Here is a 23,014-nt window from a genome sequence, read left to right as displayed (position 1 = left end):
ACGCTCTTGCACGCATTTGAAAAAGAAACAAAACAACAAAAAGATTATCCAGAGTTACTTCTGAGGCAATTAAAAACAATATGAAGTTTACATATTTACCAACGGTGATTTTTAAAAACATATCTTAGTTTTTTTTTTTCTATGATATAACACCTAGAAATTCATGGGAGGAAAGCCAAGGAAATTGTTTTTCTTAAAAGAAAAAAAGGCAAAAAAACCCAACTTTTTCATTGCTGTACTCCCCTCCAAAAAATTAACCTAATGTCATAGATCATAGTCTAAAAAGATATTATGACTCATAATCTTTATTATACATTATTATCGAATTGTTTTAAATACTCTCATCTTTTAGGCACCTAAAATATAGGTGGGCCTTACTTATATTATTCAAATTGGTATATTTCTACAATTTGTTCTCCAATCCCCCAGTTTCCCTCTGCTAACTTCTGCAGCTGCTGAATTCTGAGTTCCAACATGTACACTATTTTCTCAGTGGTGTTTGATAAATGCTACAACTGTTTTCTAAAAGTAGCTGTGAAGAGTAGATGAAGGTTCTCAAAGGAGCAGCTAATATGTTCTTGGCATCTTCTTCAGAAAGATGTGATCTTCCTACAGCATCCTCCCTGAAAGAGGTAGTTAATAAATGCTGGACCATTTCTGAGATGATTTTAAAAATATGTCTGCTAAACTTTCTAGAGAAGTTGTAATCATCTATCCTTTCAGAATAAATATTTGCCTGTCTGGGATGAATAAAATCTATAATGATGCATTCTTTAGAACTTAGGGCTTATAATGGCCTTTATCACTACTGTTAGTGATGAATACAATAATTGCTATTAGTAATCAACCACCAGAAATGATATTTCAGGTAATTTTTAATCATATACTCACTTGGTATTTCAAGGTGTCTCCCTGAAAAAAAGAGGCATGAAATATCTTAGTTTTCTTTCCATTCTGCAATGGAAAGTACAGATTTTAAACTCATAGGTTGGTCTGTAATACCAGCGATTTCTAGTAAGAGGAGCATTTCAAATGCATACACTTTCACTTTTCAGTTGACATCTTTCAAATCATTTTTCACTTACTGAATTTTTTTTTAATTAATTGTAGAAATTTATCTAAATGCCTGAAACCCATTTATATTCACTTTTCTGTAGGGTCAAATACAGTTAGTGGGCATTTGGAAGCTATCTGGGGGTAAGCATCAGAAGATAAGATCATGGGATTAAATGAACACATTTACGTGAAAGAAAACTTACTAAAACAGTTGCAGACAGGCAGTATGTATTTGCTGAAAGCAGAGGGGCATCTAGGAAAGAAGAAGGTCCCCTCTAGCAAAAAGAATATATAAGCCCAAGTCATCTGGGAGATATTCCTCCAACCAGATATGTTGCTGGCTGTGCAGCCAGAAGAGTGGTGGTTTACTCTGAGCTCTTCTCAACACCTATTTTTAAGGTAATGTCTTGACATGATGTGGTTAAGACTGATGAAAAGATTTTTGGGAAAGCAGTATGAGGAGTAGATGGGGACACCCAGGGAAAGTAATATGGAGTTAGGCTGTTTCTGCATACCAACACCACCACAAACCAATGGACTCTCGGATCTGCCTACCACCACGACCCCTGCACCCCCAGCTTGCTTCCTCTAATATGAGAACCTGGCTCCGCCCTTAGTATGATTCCCAAACATTTGTGATTTTTGATGTTTAGTATAGGGGAGTGAGCTGTTACTGCTACTTTAGGGAAAGGTATGTGTGTTTCTGGATATACCTAAGTAAAAAGAGAGATTATAACTGAAAACATATTCTTGGTTTTAGATTCCTTACCCTCTTCTAAGTAACCCATGTGTACCTATAGTTCACAAATGATACATGCAGTATGTTATCTCCGGAACCAGATAAGTAGAAAAAACCTTCTGAAATCCAGTTGGTGCCATGATAAAAATGGTAAATACTTTGTGCAACTTTAGATGTTTCCAGCCAGACAATCAGACATTTATATGTCTACACTGAATTCAGGTGCAAAAAGAGAAATAGAGCCTATGCTAGTTAATGATATATCAATATATTTCACATAGGCTACAGTTCTTATGTTACAATAGCATCAATCATTACACTAATAGAAATAGAGGAAATTCCAAATGGTAAGCCATTCATAACAATGGCTTATGTTGGATTTCTAATTTCTATTTCTTTTAAGGAATTTTAAGATTAAGTTGTGTTTCACTTGTTCTGTTCATCCATCTGTGAATATGTATCAATGAATTGTAACCCATTTGATATCTCTTATCATGAATTGGTTCTTATTTTATTTGAATAGTTCCCTGTGCACACTACATGGTCAAATTATTCAATAAATGAATGGATGGATGGATGGATGGATGGATGAATGCATCATATATAACTATGTGTATATATAATATAAACCTATCTGAAAATTACTCCTCCCCAAAACAAAGCCTCAACAGCATAGAAAATCAGGGTTTTAATTGTTGGCAAAAATCCCACTGTATAGACAAATAAATGTAATTTCAGTCCAGATCTTGCCTTGGCCCTTGATTTTAATACAGAAATAAAGTATAATGTGGGCGGGGACAAGGCAGAGCGCTAAAAAAGAAGAGGGGATAATGCAAGGGTTAACTCACAGGAAAGGATGTTAATTTCTATTCCTTTCATGTTGTGGTCTCCTGATAAGATACTGTGCTGATTGGGCAAAGAATGAATAGCACTCAGGCTTTTGTTGAGTTGGTATCTGCACAAATTAGAATACTGGTAAAGCTGTTTTAACAGAGATCAAAATAGAAATGGCTTATACAAAATAAGTGGTTTACTTTTCTCCCATGGAAAAGTCAAACCTCGTAGGCACTTCAGATGGGTAATAGAGCCCTACTCCAGGCATTATTCAAGAACCCAGAAACTTTCTGTATGATTGCTCCACCTTTCTGAGGTTGTGCCTGCCTTACCACCATCAATCACCTCCATGTTCCAGCCTTGGGATGGAGGAAAGAGAAAATAAAAGGCAGTGGTTTCCTTTAAAGGTTTTACCGGGAGTTTGCAAACATCACTACCAAAGCCATAATTTAATCACATGTTCACATTAGCTGAAAGGGAGTTTAGGAAATGTAGTCTTTGCCTGGATAGATATGTAACCAGCTAAAATTCAGGGTTCTGTTATAAAAAGACAAAGGAGCAAATGAATTAGGGTGGGCATTGACAGTTTCTGCCACTGTGTCTTAAGTAATCTCCGATTACTTCTAAAAGTTCATTAGGAAATGGATTTTTTCCCCATTTACCTGCAAATTATTCGTAGAACCTGTTGAACCCAGGATGTTTCCTTTTTAAAAATTTCTAATCACTAAATTCTAAATATGAGTGATGCTATGCTGCATGCTAGCCAACAGCAGATGAACAGAAACAAATTTCATTAAAATGCCAACTTGTTTGGTTGATACTGACCCTTCCAATCAGAATAATGCTTCCTCTATCTTGCAAAGTACAGTGCTTTTTGAGGCAGGCTGTTTCATTGTTGAAAGAAATTATTAAACCCAAATGCTATCTCTGTATAACTTTTGTCCTTGATTGTAGCTGTGTTTTTAGAAGATTAACAAAGGACAGAACATCTCCCTTTCCACCTCCAAGTTTACTGTACAGGATATTTATTAAGGAATGAGCTTGGGCTCAACTCCTGTGGGGTAGGGTGGGCAGAAGGAGAAATTAAGCGGTGTTGCATGTCCAGCAACAGACGGAGCTGACCATACAGGGGCCTCTAGAGCTAGAATGGCCCTACAGAGCTGTCCTGAGTTTGACCGAGATGAATAACCTTCATACTGCCACATCAGTCAGTACTCTGATATGGGCAAGCTAAGAAGGGGACTGACCTTGGTCGAGGTGGCCCTCTGCAGCTGAGGCAGATCCTAGAGTGTTGCACCAATAGCCCTCCTAGCAGCTGGTAAAAGAAGCTGTTTTGAAGAGAAATCTGTATAGTACCTTTGGTGTCCACTCTAAATTTTCTATACCTGACATAGGGCCTTTTACATATCATTGCCATTCAATAAATGCTTGTGTGTGTGAGTGAGTAAACAAATGTGTGAGCTGGACCAGGCCAAGGACCAAACACTGTGGCATGTCACCACCCTCTGATTTTTTATCCATTGATAACATACTGCAGTCTCCCTGGTCCCCTTACAGTGGTTTACCTAACTATGCTCTCATCCTGGTCACGTATTTCCATTTCGTTCAAACCAGTGATGGAAACTCATTAAACACAATGCTGAATTTGAGAGACACGGGATGTCTACAGCTTTGCCTAAATCTGTCAGACCAGAAAACCTATCCGAGAAAACGATGGGTTTAATTTGCCATAACTATTTCTTTGTGCTGGCACCTAGGGTTATCACCTTCTTGTGCTTTGTGTCTGTCTGTTTACAGAATTTTTTCTAGAATTTTGGGTTAATAGGAGGCAGCTGTGGAGTCTACAATGTTCTACCTGTGTGACCTTAGAAAAGTGCCGTCATTGTTCTGAGCTTCTATTTCCTCTTCTGTAAAGTGAGGTTAATAATAATCCTTACAGACTTTTTGTGCAGATTATTGTTGGTCTCTAGCAAGTCAAATCTTTGGCTTTTTGTACCCCATGCTTAGCACAGTGCATGGCACACATTAGGCGCTCAGTTATTTAATAAATGACTAAATGCACAAAGCAAAGCATGCAGAAGATCCTAGACAGAGTACCTGATGCACAATTAGTACTTTGCAATTCTTGGCTCTTCAATATAAGTTGTGTTAGTCAGGGTTCTCCAGAGAAACAGAACCAACTGAGTGCACATGCACGCGCGCGTGCATGTGTGTGTGTGTGTGTGTGTGTGTGTGTACGCATAAAGAAATTTGTTATGAGAAATTGGTTCATGTGATTATGGAGGCTAAGAAGTCTCACAAATGTCATCTGCCGAGTGGAGACCCGGAAAAGCTGATGGTGTAATTCATTCCAAGTCCAAGGGCCTGAGAATAGGGTTGCTGACAGTATAAGTCCAGATCCCAGGGCAGAAGGAGATGAGATGAGATGTTCCAACTCAAACAGTGAGGCAGAAAAAGGGAGTGAATTCCTCCTTCCTCTGCCTTTTGTTCTATTCTGGCCCTGATTTGCATAATGCCCACCCACATAGGGGAGAGGGTTTACTTTCCTGAATCCACCCATCCAAATGCTAATCTCATCTAGAAACAACCTTACAGACCTACCCAGAAATAATATTTGTTCTGGGTACCCCATGGCCAGGCAAGTGGACACATAAAATTAATCACCACCCTAGTCTATATATACGTATATGAATTTTTTAAATCTTTTTCTCCCTTAAATGAGAATCATGGCTTTGCTTTCCCATTTTCAGTCTCCTGCCCTAAAAACGTTCTGTGTTCTCATGCTTTGGATTATAATTTATCTACATCTCAAGGCGTGAATTCAGTTAAAGGGGTTCAGGGATTTTTTGCATATCTTAGACTTTAATTCCAAACCAAACCTGATCCACCTTTTAAAGGAACTACTTTTAAGACCGGTTTTTTTCATACTGGATATTTGTGATTGATATTTCATTAAACACGAATAGAAACTTTGTACCTATATGCCCTAAAGGAACTGGTGCGTCATAGGAAAGACGCTGGAATCTGGAAGACCTGAACTGACCCTTGGCTCACAGTACTGCTGAGGCAGGTTCTTAAACCTATTTGCGTCTCAGTTTCTTCAAGCCTAAAATGGGAATAATATACACCTATCTTACAAGGTGGTTTTGGGGATGTCCAGCCCTTTATGTGAGTACAACATACAGATCACTCCTCCTAATGGAAGAGATAGAAACAGGGACATGAGATGAGTGGGTCTGCTGTTTGTGTCCCTTTGTACCGCACTCCCTACATTCAGAGTAGGAGAACACCTTCATTACATCTTTCAAAAATGGCTTTATTCCTAAAAAGTAAAATTATCTTCTGAAAGTGGCTAAAGAAAATAATGGGTGGAAGATTGAACTCTAAGAAAATATGCCTTTACAAAAGCAACAAAATGAGAATTCAACATACAACTGAATACAATTCCATTTTAGATCATTTGAGGAAGATGGAAATGGACCCTTACTTCAGTAATGTTACGATGATTCAAACAAATGGTCTCTACCTCTTAAATGGGTTGCCTTGGGCAAGTGATAAAACCTATGCCTTGGTTTCTTCATCAATAAATGAAGATAATTCCCATACCAACTTCATAAGGCTGTTGTGAAGGTTGAATGAGTTAATACATATAAAAAGTATCATTACACATACTACATTTAGAGATTATTCCCTCGTCAGAATGATCTGCAAAGCCCAGGCACAGTTTAAAGAATATCATTAATAGTGACAAATCAGGAAACCCAAATGCCCAAAATCATTTAGAGCCAAGACCAGTAATAACCCTGTGCATAACACTGGGCAAGTTAATAAAATAACTTTTTTATGTGATGCCTATGAACTGGTCTTGGAGGAAATTCCTGAAACATTCCTAAATTGTTTTGAGTAACATCAAAATCCCCTGAACAAGTATGGTACTGCTTCAGGAGACTGTGTTGTAGGCTAACATTCACAATAGGTTCCTGTACTGTGCATTCCCCACTAAATTATTTCACAGAGAATTGACATCGTTTCGCACTTCCCCTTCAAATCAGTTCACCAAATATTTGGTAAGCACCTTCCATGTATCAGGCAATGAGGACTAATAATCACAAACTTTATCCAACTTTATCCAACCTTTATCCAGCCTTCTAGCTAACAGTCTGCCTGCCAGTCTATCAGAAAACAATGTCTAACCAACATCACTGGCAGCACACAGAAGCTGGACTTCCCCTTGTTGGGCCAAACCCCTGCCTCTGTTCACTTCAGTTTCCTTATTGAAGTTATGGTCTTCTGCAGCCAGCTTCCCCAGCCTCCTGGCTTCCCCACCTCTCCCCGGGTTTCAGATGTGGACACCTCCATTTCTCCCAGAACCCACAAGCAGCGCTATCTCTCACATAGCTTCAGCCATGCGTTTCACTCACTAGATCCTTTTGAAACTTGTGGCTCCCTCAGCTTTCATGGAAATGAGAAGACAAACGCTATGGTTTCATTCTTGCTGCACCAGCACCTTTTCCTTTTCTCATGTGCTGCCCTTGATGCCTTTAGTTTTGTGTTTTGGTAAGCCACGAATCACTGTGGGCTGACCTGGAGAAGTTGTCTTGAACAAGAAGGGTTTAGTTCTGTACTGACTAAGAATTTTTGCTCTGGAGGAAGTCAGAACGAAGCTTGCATCCTGGCCCTGTGCTCGTTACTCACGTGACCCTGGGCAAATTACTTAAAACTTTAAGTCTCAGTCAAGGCTTAATCAAGCGTAAAATGAGGTTAACACTACTACTCACCTCATAGGGTCCATGTAAGGATTAAGGAAGTGATACATGAAAAGTGCTTAGTATTTTGTAAGTACCTTTATGTATATAAGGCCCAATGGAGATGTTTCGTAAATGCTAGCTATTACAAATCAGAACAACAGAGTATTCATGGTGAATACTTGTCAACATCCTTTAAGGTCATGGACCCTTTGAGGACTCATGATGGTGATGGTGATAGTGTTGGCCATGGCAGCTGTGAAAATCTGAGTGTGACTGTGTGTCAGATGCTTTATACATTATTAACTCGTTTATCCTCATAGCAAGCCTAGGAGATGTGTACTTTTATTACCCTCATTTTACAGGTGAGAAATTTGAGGCATGGAAGGATTAATTAAACTCACCCAAGATGTCACAACTAATAAGCGAAGTTCTGGGATTTAAACCCAGAAGGTCTGATTTCTAATTCAGAACTCCTACCCACTACATTATCCTACTTCTGTTAAAAGCCATTGGCTCTCTTCCCAGGGGAAAAATAAAAAGTTCATTAGCTCCTCTAAAATATTTTACATACAACTTCTGAGTATTCACAAACCCTTTGAAGGCTATCCCTTTGATGGTCCCTAAAGGGCTCTTGATCCCAGCTCAGAAGCCCACATCCCAGGCTTTTTCCCCCCTCAATCCATAGACACAATCTGCTATGGTACCTCCTATGTCATTCTTTGTGACAAAAGAGCAAGGCTGAGCTGACAGGTCAGTCGGCCTTAATTGCTGCCTTGTCATGTGTGATTTCTACTTTATTAAAAGTCATTTTATGCTAAGACCTCATACACCTTTGTTTTAAATGTTAAGGAGTGTTACCTCATTTTATGACTCATATTTCAGTTCCCCTAATCAAGCAAGCATTTTTTATGTTGAAGTTTCATTATAATTATGGTTTATGTTATATATATATATATATATATAAAAAAAAATAAATGTGCTGTCATGATCAGAAAGATGGAATGAGCAGCCACAGTACTAAGCAGGCAGAGAGGTGGTGGTCACCCCATTTTACAGAAGTGATCAACTCAGAAAGATCAAGAGGCTGCTAACGGTTTGAGGACCAGGACTTGAACTCCAGCATCTGCCTCCCTTCTGCCAAGTTAAAAACACAGTAGGTTTTTTCATCTACAGAGTAAGGGTCTAGAGATTGTTTTCTTTAAATCCCTCTCAGTGTGAATACTCTGCTGTGTATTCTGACTCAAGAGCCTCTGTGGGAAAGTCTGTTTTGGGGCAGGTTGGGGGATATAGTAAGAGGACCAAGAAAGAGAACATTTTCTTGAAGCACATCGGTTAAGTAGGAAGAGCATAGGCTTCTGAGTCTGTATCTTATGATCTGTGTCCATGGGCAAGTTCCTTAACATGAAACCTCAGATCCCAAATCTGTAAAATGGGAACAGGAATATCCATCCTGTCAGGACTGATGTAAAGAGGACATGAGATTATGTTGCAAAATGCCCAGTTAGGTGTCTATCTCCCTGGCCTCCCTTTTCATCTCTGCTTCTCTTTAAGTTAAGAGACTTGTGGGAGTGAGAAAGAAAATAAAAATAGTGAGGGAGGACTTGAGCAAGGTCAAGGAGAAGAAGGCTGATAGAAAGGAGGTGGGAGGGGCACCTGGGAAGCTCAGTGGGTTAAATTGTCCAACTCTTGATCTCAGCCCAGGTCTTGATCACACGGTTGTGAGTTCGAGCCCACACTGAAAAAAAGAAAGAAAGAAAGAAATGATGTGGGAATAGGTGGCATGTATGCTGGCCTCCTCCCCATCCCCTATGACATGACCTTCTGAAGGAGCTATTAGTTTAAGCTTGTTCCTGGTGATTTGCAATCCATAATGGAGTTATTTAATCAAAAAATATGGGGAGAGGGGGATAGCTTTGAACTGGAGACCGTCTAGTGCTGTTTGCCTATTCCAGGTGGCCCACCCACCCTACCACCCCCAAATTAGCCTGCCAGTGAGTAAAATCCATGAATTTGCTGCTGCTTGGTAACACCACCCCCTTTCCTGTCCTCACTTTGGCAGAAGGTTCAGCACCCCATTGAGTTCAGTAAAAACAAAGAGTCATCTGTAGGGGAGGAGAGCTCCAGTCTCCTACACACTGGCATTCGCTCCAGGTAAGATTGCTGCTTGGTGCAAAGGAAGGCTAATGATGGGGTGCATTCTGATGCTAAGTGCTCAGCGCAGACCTCAAGCACAGCTAGTTGGAGGCAAGAGGCTCAGCTTGGGTTCTACTCTTCAAGGAGAGCTTCATAGGGCAAATATGATCTGGGTTGGGTCTAGACCTGGGATACCAAACACAGATGTGTATGAGCTGCTACTCCCCCCTTCCAAACACTCAGCCAACACAATGACCGGATCCCATATCCCTGATGTAGTCTGAGACGCCCCCTCCAGACAGAGCTGCAGGCAGCCTGACCAAAATCATCCAGTTGGCACATGAGATGGACCTCTTTTTTTTGTTCCAGGTCTTACAGAGAAAGATAGATGGAGAAATGGGTAGAACCTTCCTTTTTCAAAATATATTGTTCTCTTTCCTGCATTCTGATAAGCCATGTACCGTCTGCAGAAGAATTAGTTTCATATCTGAGATGTGTTTGTTCTTTCCTTCGTTACCAATTATTTTTTTCCTAGGTAATTCTCTATTGCTTCCATTTCCTGACCTTTAAAATAAAAATACCATTTTTCCATACCTTTCAGGCCCATCCTGTGCTGGTCAGAAGAAATCTCTGTGCTGTATGTTTTGGTCTTCTTGAAAATGAGAATATGAATTCAATCTGGATCACCTTTGTCATTATTTCTCCAATTAATGTTGGTTGTACCCTCTGAGCACATGGTCTTTTGCATCCCTTTGTGAGGTGTAAAAATTAGAATTTCCTTGCATAACTCCAGATTCTTCCATCTTGTTCTACTATCTCAGACAATGTGATCCGATGGGGATAGGGGAGGGTCAGAAACATGACTACCAGGATTAGAGACTGGTACCAGCTTAAAATCTAATTGAGACAATTTACCCACAATTTTGACACATAAAAATGTGAAGGTGTCCTCGACCAGAGGCAGACAATTCTTGAATTACATGCTTTTTTTTTAATTACATGCTTTTAATTGCGATGCTAATCATAGTCAAAAAGGCTAATTTTTATATCGTTAGGTTCTTCTGCCTTGGTTGTGTTAGTCCTACTGGTGTAGAGTTTAGAATTTAAAACTATTTTTATTAGCCAAAGGCCCTAATCAGGGTAGAACAGGCTCTATAATGAAGCAATCCATTTGGAAAATAAGTCCGTAGCAGAAGCATAATCTGTGAACAATTCAGTAAGTGCTGGATTTATGACAAGTGATCCTGCCCCCTAGATGCTGCAGGTTCTTACCCTGTAAATAGGGCCTTCCCTTAAGAACCTAAACATTGAATGACCTGGAGCAGGTGCTTGGAAAATACTTGATTGGTTGGATGCATGGATGCTCTTCACTGTGGGAAATTATATGGAACTTGGTGTTTCGCTGTGACAAAATGCAATTTACATCCCTCACATGATTTTAGAAAGAGAGTAGATTTATGGTTCTCCACTTCTTTGATCTTTCCTCTTTCAATTCACCTGTTTTTCTGCATTATTAGATGGATGAATAATATGAACAATAACTTTCTTACAGTTTGTAAGTTCTTTTTTTAAAGTTTATTAATGTGCTCTTCTTTTCTGGGAGTGCTAACATTTTGTCATAATTCTCTTCCCCTGATCCCACAGATCCAGTGAGATGTCTGTTCTCCTATCTAAGGCCTCAGGTTTCAGTCACTTAGTGGTACACACTGTATTATCTTTTTTATAATATCTTTATTTTTGTACTAAGAAGTTTCTATAAGTGTACGAATAATAGTATAAAAATAAGTATAACAGTAGAAGAAAAAAGTATCTATCCCTTTGTCCTTTGAAGGAGAATTTCTTTTTGTTGGGGGGGCAGAAATAATCTACAGCAATGGATGTACTTTTTAATTGTTTTAGGAAAAAAAAAACTCTTAGAGTGTGAATCACTCACATTCATTATGTCAGAAAATGTCTCTTTGACAAACCATGAGAGACTATGGACTCTGAAAAACAAACTGAGAGTTCTAAAGGGGAGGGGGGTGGGCGGCTGGGTTAACCTGGTGATAGGTATTAAAGAGGGCACGTTCTGCATGGAGCACTGGGTGTTATATGCAAACAATGAATCATGGAACACTACATCAAAAACTAATAATGTAATGTATGGTGATTAACATAACATAATAAAAAAAAGAAAATGTCTCTTTGGAGACTGGGGGAAATTTCAGAATGGACAGAATGAAGTGAGATTTCTTTCTGTCTAAAACACAGCCACTAACTGCCCATGGACCTGAGGAGCCATCATTTGAATCAGCTACCAGCTCAGCGGGGGTACAAGGCCGGTGAGCCTGTCTGAACCACTTGTCCTCAAGTGGCCAACAGACAGGGAAGGCAAAATGGACTGGCCTCACTCTGCTTTGCCCAGTACAAACTCCCTTTCCACTTCCTAACCTATTTGAAGCCCATCTCTGTCTTCTGTTTTAACTTGATATTTGGGGAATGAAAGTCAGCTTAGAAAGAGTAAAGAAAAATGGCGGCATATGTCACAAGCAGGCATTCGCTGAGATTGCTTCCTCTGTGTCATCTATGCCTCTTCTCAGCAACCAACCCTAACTAACCCCTCACCCTGGAGAACTCCTTGAGAAGTGAGAGCCATGACTTGCATTGGAACAGAGCAAAGCCAGTCTTTGCAGTGGCCTTCAAGACCTTCACGGTGGGGATACCCCCAGCCTGCAGGCTAACACCCGCCACTATCCCTTCTCATTCCGCTCTTCCCTGGCTCCCTGGCTGTGTCCCCTTTCCCCAAAGAGCTGCAGTGTGACATCCATCTCCACCTCAGGTGCTTGTTCAAGTCACGTTCTCAGTGGCTTACCCTGACCACCTTATTGAAAATCACAGAGCTCTCTACCCTGGCATTCTCAAAACTCTTTATTCACTCTGCTTTTAAAAATTGCATTGATCATCTTCTAAAATACCAAATACTTTGCTTTATTTATTATGTTTATTATTTATTATCTATCTCCCTCATCTGGTTCCCAAAATAAGCTCATTGGAGCTTTTTTTATCTATTGTTCCTGTTGTTTTGTTCACCAATATGCCTAGAGTAGTGTCTGGTTTTTATTAGGTACCCAGTAAATATCTGTTAATGGTTTAATAAATGAATAAATTATCCTTTTGCTTCTTTTGTCAGACACAACTGATAAGAAGTGGTTATATTTATAGTAAAATCGCATTCATTAAATACAAAGATCCAAAATATAGCCATCTTATTTTTGAGGTTAAACAGTTGCAGACTCTTAAGAAGCTTATAGATTAGATTTGGTTTTTTGTGTCTTGGTTCCACTCTTATGAAGCTTGCTGCCAAAAATTCCCATGGCAGCTTGTTCCTTGTTAAGACTGCGGGGATATATTTAGAGCACAAAACCTCTGTATAAGGATCACTAAACTCTGGTGTATACCTTCTTCATTCACCTCTGTTAGCTTTGGCTCTGGGTCTTACACTAAACTCTGCTGTAAATGTTGCTGCTTTCAAACCTCTTATACAGAAATGTAGGCTTCAACAAGACCTAACTTGAATGACTCCTGGCACTAGAAAGGTATTTAGGATAAGGATGAGCTGCCTTTCAACAAGGCTTGCAAATTAAAGAATTATACTTTCTCAGGCTATACCACAGGAAAATCCCTGCACTAGAGATGATTCATTGATTATATTTTAGGTATATGTTTTGTCTAGGCCAAAAATTCACTCATTCTATGTACAAGTATACCTGGAGGTATACATCTCTTTTCCAATTTTCTTAGTATATTTTCCATAATTAAAAATCAACTCTGATGCTGTGAGTTCATTTTAAATCAAGAAATATCTTTATTTTCCCCAAAGGAGAATTGTCTTATGGGTTTTTTTTTTAATTTGTTTAATATTCTGAAGAAATCCTTAAGCCAAGAAGCCATAACCTACGTGTCGGGAGCTGCTAACAATTAAAGCAAAACAATATATTGAATAAAAATGGTTTAATCACCATGAAGCCTGGGGCACCTGGGTGGCTTAGTTGGTTGGGCAGTTGGACATATGTCTTTGGCTCAGGTCATGATCCCAGGGTCCAGGAATCTGGCCATGTCAGGCTCCCTGCTCCGCGGAGAGCCTGCTTCTCCCTCTCCCTCTGTCTCTTCCCTCTGCCTGTGCTCTCTCTCTCTCTCTCAAATAAATAAATAAAATCTTAAAAAAAAAAAGTTACAATCACCATGAAGCCTGGAATTGGAAGGTGTGGGGAGGAGAAAGAGCCCTTATCATTTGTATGTTCATGTTTATTCTTCTGATTCTAATTCAGTATAATGCATTTAATTCTAGGGGGAGACTGATATTTATTATTTTGAATATTTGAATATTATGAATTTACCCTCTAATCAGAGTTTAATTCCTAGGTCTGAAACCATGCCTAGAAACACAAGCTCACATTCTAAAAAGCTCATCCCTTGAGACCTGCTATGATAGATAGACAAGATCTATTTGACTCTTTCCTTTGGAAAGATCCGAGATTATTTTCCAGGTTCTGTGATCTGTGAGCTTTTAGCTGTGTTGTTTCTAGAACCCAGTGCTGATAAGGCCCTGAAAGTGGGATAACAGTATAGGGGACTTGGTCTGTTTCGTGGGCCCACCCCAGCCAGGCTCTGAAGCTGGGATCCATTCCCAGCTCTGTTCCTTTGTAACTGTGTGGCCTTGGAATTCATCTGAGCCTCCTTTTCCTCACTGGTAAATTAGAAATAACAAGGACACCTGTATAAGATAAATCAGTAATAGTTCTCAGTAAACATTAGCTGTCAATATCATTCACATCTTTTAATCCTCACAGCATTCCTACAACAATTCTACAACTCCACAAAGAATCTACATCCCTCCCTTAGACATTATCAAATCCAGGCACAGGACAACTTGCTCAAAGGCATCCAGAAAATAAGGGGTTAAGCTAGTTTAAATTTAGAAAGGCTCTTGCTCCTCCTTCCCGGACAACTCCTTTGAAGCTATTTGATTTTAACCCAGGAATTTCTTTCTGTCTGTGGTTGAGAACATGAACTTTAATCATTTTCATTTCTCTGTGTTACTTACCAAGGGTCTGGGGCTGAAAGTCAGCCCCTATCTTGACCCTGAAGCATTGGTTTTTTGCTATAAAAGAACATTCTACCCTGGAGATCTGATCACAGTAGCTCAATACTAATGTTTGTACAAAGCTGAGCTAGTTCCTGGGAACCTCTGTAACATATATTTGCCCCTGGGGTCACTAATGGCAGAGAGATCAACAGTTAAGTGGGAGCTAAGTGAAACATTTATAGGAGAAGGAGAAGGAACATTACAACTGGGGCCACATCCCTTGGGGCATATACAATTCAGCTTTATTTCAGAGTGCAATTCATCTTTCTGTATTTTAAAAGACATTCTGCTTCAAACATTTTATAGTGTTTTAATGGCCCCCTGAAAGGGAACTCCTAAACCTGCTTTGAATGCCTCCTGTGTGCTTAGCCCTATGTTTGGGACCAGAGAGGGACCATTCTTGACCATGACTATAAGATAATAATCGAGTAGAGACACCTTAATAACACAGGACAAAATAAGAACTGCAAAGAATATGCTAGCAATGTGGACCTTTGTTCTCCCCGAGGCTGATAACCGTCAGGCAAACAGAAAGACTTTCAATCTGAGGTGGTTATTTTGAACAAAAAGAATGTGCTGTGATCAAACAAGAAAAGGGAACAACTTATTCTGATGGGAAGGCTTGGGAAAGGCCCCATGGAAGAAACAGTCCTGGCCTCAAAGAATAAATAAAATTGTAATCGAGGGCTACAGAGACAGCCTGAGCAGAAGGCAGGGAAGTGGGTGAGGGGACTGAACATCCAGATGACCAGGAGCCTCTGCAGTTAAGCGTGGGCTCCCTACAGGCAGCGGTGGAAGGTGAAGGGTGAGGGTAAGTTGGAGCCCTTCTGGAAGGCATAACTGACATGGAGTGTGTGTTCTATTTTCTGAATAATTGGGAGGCTCCCGAGGGGCAGAGTAATCTATTCATTTCACTATTTTGGAAAAAATAATTCTGGAGCTAACACAAAGGATGAATTTAGGGGGTGAAACTGGAAATAGGACCATCAGCTAAGAAGTGCATGCAGAAGGCACAGCTGTCAGCCAGGGATGAGGCCATCACCATGACGGTTGCCCAAGAAATAAAAGAGCTTTCTGAGGGGGCCAACGACTACTCACCGGGACAATAATTTGCTATTGTCCATGGGGAGTGGGGAGAATTGAAAGATGGGATGAAAGAATTGGTGAGTGTAACCAGGGTATCTTGTGAGGCGATGACAGGTACTGGGTTCCCTGACAAAGCTGGAGTTGGTGGAAAATCTCATGTTTTATGACCCTACTCAGCTGCATTGCAATAACGTCATCTTCCAGATCCTTTCGATATTACAAAGCATAATTTTCTATTTTCAAAGCACAAATATACTTGATAAAAGCAAACCATTCAAGAAAGCTTAGAATGTGCCCAAAGGAGGCCACACCAATGCCCTCTATAGCTTGAACTTGTAGGGGAGGCAAGACTTGATCTCTACCCACTTGGGTGTTCAGCTGGGACTCTAACAAAAAGACAGGTTAAGGAGAAAAACAAACAGGAGTAACATGTACATTTCATGTACATGTGGGAGACGCCCAGGAAAAGTAAAACTCAAAGAGGTGGTTTTAGAATCCTGAATTAAATATCACTGAGTAGGGAAAGGGGAGGGGACATAGGCCTCTGAAGGGAGAGCATCTGATCTTTAGGAAGAATAGATGAGAAGAATATTGTGTGATCAGGTTTGTCAGGGTGCAGTATCGACTTCCAGTCTCGTCTCCAGCACTAAGAGTCAGTGCTCCCTGATCAATAACACTCCTGGGAAAGGGATTTATGACCGTTCTTTTGGAGCATTTATCTCTAGAGAGATTAGGTTGTTCAGAGACAGTGTCTCCTTGCATTTACCATTTTCAAATGCTTGCAGCTCAAAAATCATCAATATAGCGAAGTAACATATTTTGGGGTAAGTGTTCTGCCACCCTTCAAGCTAAAGGTAACCTGGGAATGACTATGTCAGACACCCAGAAAGAGCCATTAGAAGAGCAATGCCTTGAGCTGCTTTAAGGAAGGTTATTCTGAGCCTTATCTGTTTCTCTGAAAATACATTTCACCTCTCTCATTTTCTCTTTCTTTTTCTTCCTCATGCCTACGCTTTTTAGAGGAAAAGTCCGGTAAGAAATAAGTCCTTTCCACATTTTGGCCAAACATGACTTCTGTTCATTTTCATCATCTGCATAATGACTGACTGTGTTTAACACCTAAACAAGATTTTGAATTTTAAAAACAAACCTTTGTGAACCAGGACAAGGTCTAATTATGCCCCATGGGGAAAAAAGGAAGTTGGTTGCTAAGTGATTTTACAAGTCCGTTATGAAGGGCCACAGTGTAATTTTGTGAAGATTTCACCTCTGCCTCCATCACAGGCATATGATTAAATATTTAAGGTATTGAGTTTTATTTTTTGCATTTTCCACCTGGATTAGTCAAGCTACTTATACATACTGTGAGCTAGGCAAGCCTTCTTTTAAGTTAATTTCTTGTTTAATGCACAACATGATAGCATCCATGAATGAAGGCCTGTGAAGCTGGCCTAGAAGAGGGAAGTTGTCTTTCTTCTTTTGTTTTTCAGCTAATCAGAAAAATATCCCCTTCTGGAGTTGTCAAAGAGACAGAAAAATAAGATCTTTATAAAGTGCAAAGCAACTCTTTCACACTCCTTTTTAGTACCAGTGGGTGATTTTTAGTGGCAGCACAAATCTACTATGATGTACCTACATTTTTTTTTTAATTTTAGGACAACAATGAAATAGATCTACTAAAAAAAAAAGGAAAAAAAAATTCAATGTTCTCTTCTCAGTTACCTGGTATATTGGGAAAGTGTTCCCAGGATGCCGATGCTTGGCTGACACAGGTAACCTCTCCACCGAAAATCATGGAAATACTGTGTTTCCATGTTAACGAGCACCAAGGAATGGTTGGTGGTTGGTTGTACTTAACTCACCTAAGTGGATGCTGCAGTAAATTTGTCATTCTGTCCATTGGCCTCTGCCTGGTGGTCTCCGTACCACCTGCAGGATACCCGACCTGTGGCAAGTCCGTGTGATAGGAAGGAGGAGAAGTGGAAGACACAGAAGAACAAAAACGGGATCAAAATACTAAAGTACATCAAAATACGAACCCAAAGTCTTTTGGTTTCTAAAGATAAAATAAACACATTATTATTATTATCACTATGGCTACTACTAAATTGAATGGCCCACTTCTGAGTAACCGCGAGTCACCTACATATCACGTGCTATGTGGCATACAATTTTGTTGGTGTGCTTTAGTAGCCTTTCTTTATATTTTGCCAATTGCACTTATTCTTGACTCTGAATCTTTCTCTAACTTATCCAAATTTGACCACTTCAAAAACTGACTCAATTGGGTGGCCTGAAGTCTACCTCCAGGGCCTCAAAAAGGCACTGTTCCTCATGGGTTTTCCCTTGTTGTCCTTACCGCAATTTTAACTGCAAGTAATCCTTGTCATTTTGATCTGTGTGTTTTTAAGGACGAGTCCTCCTCCCACTCCCTGGCCTCATTTTCCTTTGGAAATGTCCATCTTGTTGATTGCCCAATCTGGTTGAGTCTTAATGATTATCTTGGTTAGTAGCGGGCTCTTTGTTTCTCTTCCCAAATGGGGTTTCAAAAGATCATCTCAACCAAGTCCCATTGGACATGATAGATATTCACTGTACTCTGACTTGTAATGGGTACAGGAACAAATTTAAATATAAACAAACTCCTATAAGGGATGGGGGTAGAGGATAAGGCCTTGCCAGGTAGCTGGCCTTCCCCATCAGCATTTAAAAGCAAGTAAGGAAATGGGCTGGAATAAAAATAATACGCATAATGATCACATATTCTAATTCTTTCCTAGAAAATTCTCTAACATGAATCACTGAATTTGCTATGACTAGCCTATATAAAAATATTTTGTTTGGTGCTTGGTAGCTTTTCATGCATTTTCCTCTGATTCTCCATAGCACTGAATTTAGCATGTTGTAAAACTTCAAAACCTGAGGCTGACTTAGTGATTTTGATGAGCAAGACAGATTGGGTTTGGTTACTTCTTTTTATAAATATCTTAAAACACTTACCCGCATTGGCTAAGACTAAGGTATTCTAGTAGGCTGACTTAAAATTAATCCTTTTGTGCAAAAAATAACAAAGCAAAGCTGGTGTGGAATAAGGACACTGTAGAAACTATGAGGACATAGGCTGAAATATTATCTGAGGGAGGCATATTCCTATTGCAAATTATATACATTCTAGAAATACAACATGTTTTAGCAGAAGATCTTCATTCTAGTGACCAAATTATAAATTATTAGTGCACACCCACCCTGAAAATAACCTCAAGATATAAAGTAAGAGTTATCTCTTATTTGCACACCAAAATAGAAGTAGAGGGAATAATAAATATTTCCAAAACCTTTTCCAGAATGTACCAGAAGATCAAGAGAAATCTAGGAATTGAGCAATTAATATTTAAATAGGAGCTCAGGAGATTTGTTCAGAAAAGGAATAGACCAATTGCAAAGTCCCTGTTCAAGTAATCAGGTGAAGTAATAAGAACAGTAGATAAAATTTACTGAGAGCTTATTATATGTGATACAGATGTCTGCAATCAGAGACAAATTGGCCACCTGCTGATTCTGAACAACTGAATAAGTGTTTTGTTTGCTTGTGCAGTTAAAAACAACTTTAGCCCCATTTAAAAACCAGAATGTTTGAAATTAAAAAAAATATATCAGGATGTGCTGCTTCTCTCGACAACTCGATCTGGCAGCCCTAGGCCCAGATTTTTTGCAAGGCAGACATGGGTGCACTTGAGTAGTGTTGAGTTCCCCAGAGCTTTGTGAAAGACACATGCCTTTACCAATAGCATCCCTCTCCTTGCCCTGTACTCATCTGAGTTTGTCACTCAACGCGTAGTGTTCAGCTTACAGAATATATCAAGTCCGGGGCCACCTGGGTAGCTCAGTCAGTGAAGCATCTGATTCTTGATTTGGGCTCAGATCCTGATCTCAGGATTGTGAGATTGAGCCCCACCTTGGGCTCCATGCTGGGCATGGAGCCTGCTTGAGATTCTCTCTCTCCCCCTCTGCCCCTCCCCGCCCTCACCTCATGCTCTCTCATGCTTTCTCTCTCTCAAAAAAAAAAAAAAAAAAAAGAATCTAAACTAGAATGTACCAAGACCTGATACAGATGACTTTCCTTCCACCTTTGAAGCAAATTCTATATATTGGTAGAACAAAGATAAAATGCTAAAGGCTTCAAGGATCTTGGAAAATGAGAAGGAGTAAAATAAAAAATAGGTAAAGACTTTCCTTTCCTGGCTCTTACAGATTTTGCTGTCAAAATTGTTGTTCAGGGTGCCTGGGTGGCTCAGTTGGTTAAGCGACTGCCTTGGGCTCAGGTCATGATCCTGGAGTCCCGGGATCGAGTCCCACATCAGGCTCCCTGCTCAGCAGGCAGTCTGCTTCTCCCTCTGACCCTTTTCCCTCTCATGCTCTCTATCTCTCATTCCCTCTCTCTCAAATAAATAAATAAAATCTTAAAAAAAAACCAAAATTGTTGTTCAGCAGAGCCTATAGCTGCTTATGCACCTTAATGGTGATAAATAACATATATGGAGCCCTTCAATCTGATGTGTAGAATTCTTTTTCTTTTGAAGGTTTCAAATAGCTCTTAATTATGGACTTTGAGGATTTCTGGGTCTGAGCTCTCCACAGCTTCTAGGTGGGACTTCTGGGTTCATGCTGTGACTGCATGAATTTGAACAGCTTTTCCCAAATGAAGGCATTTTGCAAGTGGAGTTTCCAAAATGCTATCTTTTTTTTAATTCAAATTAGTTAACATACAGTGTAGTATTGGTTTCAAGAGTAGAATTTAGGGATCCAACACTTACATCTAACACCCAGTTTCATCCCAATAAATGCCCTCCTTAATGCCCATCACCCATTTAGACCATCCTCCCACCCACCTCTGTCCAGCAAGCCAAATGCTATCTTATGATGTTGGCTTTTGCTAGAAAAAAAAATACAAACAGGAACTGTTCATTAAAAATATAGGTTTTTAAGTCATTGGAGATTAAAATATGGCTTAATTTGGGTAGATTGATATAACTTTAATTATTCTGAAAAGTGTTCTCTCCTCTCTTAAATTAATAAAGTTTCTTTGAATTTAAGGTTCTGCCTCTATATGGGTATGATCTGCATTTCATTTTGCATTACTTTTCATAATTTCCTCTTAGGGAAATTTGTGTCACTTTCATTCCTCTCTTTGCTGTAGTTTATGCTACTTTTAAAAGTGATTTGTTTGCCATGAGATTGAAGCTAAAATCATAAATTCCCACATTTTCTTCTTAGAGAAGAATTTTAGTCTGGTCATTAAAAGAATTATAAAGTCTAAATGTTCATTTAAGATAGTTAATTCCTCTGAAAACATAGTATGAATTAGTAAAATAATTTAAGCCCAGAAATACATATTCATAAATGGTTTTTTTCTCTGATTTAAATAAATTACATCCACACATATCAACAAAGGTATAAGAAAGGTGGGAGCAATAGAGAATAGAACCTGGAAAATCAGGCAAATGAGAAAGTCTAAAATATTAGAAATAAAATTGACTAGAGTAAATAGTTCCAAAATAACGAGTTCTGTTATACAACATTCAAAACAGGAAGTAACCATTCATGGTTCTCTGCTTTAGGAGTCCTCCAACAATATAATGTAAGAATGAGACCAGAGATCTAAACTCTGTCTCTGGTTCTACACATTCACTAGCTGTGGGTCTCAGAGACTCACTTCCCCCTCTTTATCAATAGGCCATTGGTCCAGATATGCTTGGAGGCCTCCCAGGTATAAAACACTAGAGGCTTGTTTCCTGTCTATGTTCTAGAGTAAAACAGTCCTTCTCATTTGAGCAACCTTCTAGAGACTTATGTGCTTGTGCTCCTGGCCTGGATTTGGGGATTGGGGCAATACTGGGTCCCAGGTAGCCTTTAGGAACTTCGTGGGGTAGCCCATATTTTGAAAACAAAACTCTAAGCAACATCTCTTTCCCCACTCACATGATAGTCACTCTTGTTACTTGCTACAGAAAAATCCTGAAGAGGGAGAGTAATCAGAGATTGTTGGGGTAAATTGACAGCAGCCATAATCCAGGTGTGAGAAGTGAAAGAGAGAAGTCATATGTCTGCTCGTTGTGTTCTTCCAGACATCATCTGGTCCACCATTGTTCTACTGATGGTGGACAGTTTGCATTATTGCTATCTGTCCTTGTCAGGGGCTCCTCGTCTTCCTCATCACATCCCTACCCTTTGGTAGAGGCTGCCCAAATCACCAGGCCAAAAAAATTTCCTCATCAGCATTCATTCCATAGTACATCAAAGAGAAGAGCCAGCAAAGAGGTCTTTCTACTCCTGCTCTCTGATTTGGGGAGGCTCCAATTTCGTCCAAATTATGTGGGAAATGAATTATGTTTATGGCATTTGCTAACACCCCGTTGTGTGTGGAAATACTTTTCTCTGTCATACCTAGTCTCTAAAACCTCCTCCCCAAATAATCTGGAGAGAAATTCCTTATGACAAAACATTAAAAGCTGTCAGTGAAGTTTTCTTGGAAGTTTCTTTCTTGTTCTTGTATGCACATCACTGAAATAGTACACCCCATTAGCAAAGCTATATTATACCACAGATCGCTTCTTTTTAAGGTTCTCCAAACTTCCTTATGGTTTAAATAAGCCACAGGCACGATGACTGCCTGTTTTCCTTTGGCCTGGTTACTTAAAGAGTGTATGTTTGGTTGGCTGTTTATGAAGTCCTCTATTACCCAAGCCTGTTGACTGATCCATCATTCTCTGACTAGGTATCTGTTCTCTCTTCCTTTTTGCTGATCACAGAGGCGCAGTCCGGTAAGAACCCTCAACATTTTTATCTTAAACATGTATAGAGAAAATTGTTGCCAAGGCAAGGTAGCCAGGTTTGGATTCCCCATTAAATTTCTGATAACTCAGGATGAATGAAGCAGATGAATTAGGTTTACTGGTTTGAAGCCTCTGGTCCTATAAGCATCAAGAGCATGTTTTAGAATTATCAGAACACTTTTCCATAACAAACTAAATTAATACATAGATATCCCAACCCTAGTGCTAAATTTGAAAAATGTGTGTGTGTGGGTGTGTATGGTGTATATACAAGGCCTGGAGGTTGGCCAGAAAGCACATAGAAGTTTACAGCAAAATGACAATAAAAACTAGAAAACTATAAGGAAAGTAAGGAAACAATTTTTAAGCCACATTGTTTTTAAGCCCAAATTTAAAATAAGTTCCTGGACCATAATTTACATTGGTCAGTATACTGATATACTGATATTACATAATAATA

The 23,014-nt window shown here is 39.5% G+C and overlaps 1 protein-coding gene and 1 long non-coding RNA gene across 11 annotated transcripts in view; one reads left to right on the top strand and one right to left on the bottom strand.

The window, feature by feature from the left end:
- Window positions 1-23,014, top strand: part of SGIP1 (SH3GL interacting endocytic adaptor 1) — a 212,872-nt gene that overhangs the window by 111,875 nt on the left and 77,983 nt on the right. The gene's annotated exons all lie outside the window — the stretch shown is intronic.
- LOC141373428 (uncharacterized) lies at window positions 81-10,248 on the bottom strand. Of its 2 annotated transcripts, none has more exons than XR_012379416.1 (4): window positions 10,105-10,248; window positions 9,031-9,112; window positions 5,758-5,824; window positions 81-619 (listed from the first exon to the last, which is right to left on the bottom strand). It is a non-coding gene; the product is annotated as an uncharacterized lncRNA (long non-coding RNA). The 2 variants fall into 2 exon arrangements; XR_012379415.1 differs by lacking the exon at window positions 81-619 and adding an exon at window positions 866-908.

Source organism: Callorhinus ursinus, unplaced genomic scaffold (genome assembly GCF_003265705.2).
Source record: "Callorhinus ursinus isolate GAN/ISIS: 27379988/994484 unplaced genomic scaffold, GSC_fseal_2.0 scaffold9, whole genome shotgun sequence".
NCBI classification, from domain to species: Eukaryota; Metazoa; Chordata; class Mammalia; order Carnivora; family Otariidae; genus Callorhinus; species Callorhinus ursinus.
Note: the sequence above shows the minus strand (reverse complement) of the source record. Positions and strands in the feature narration are given on the sequence as shown.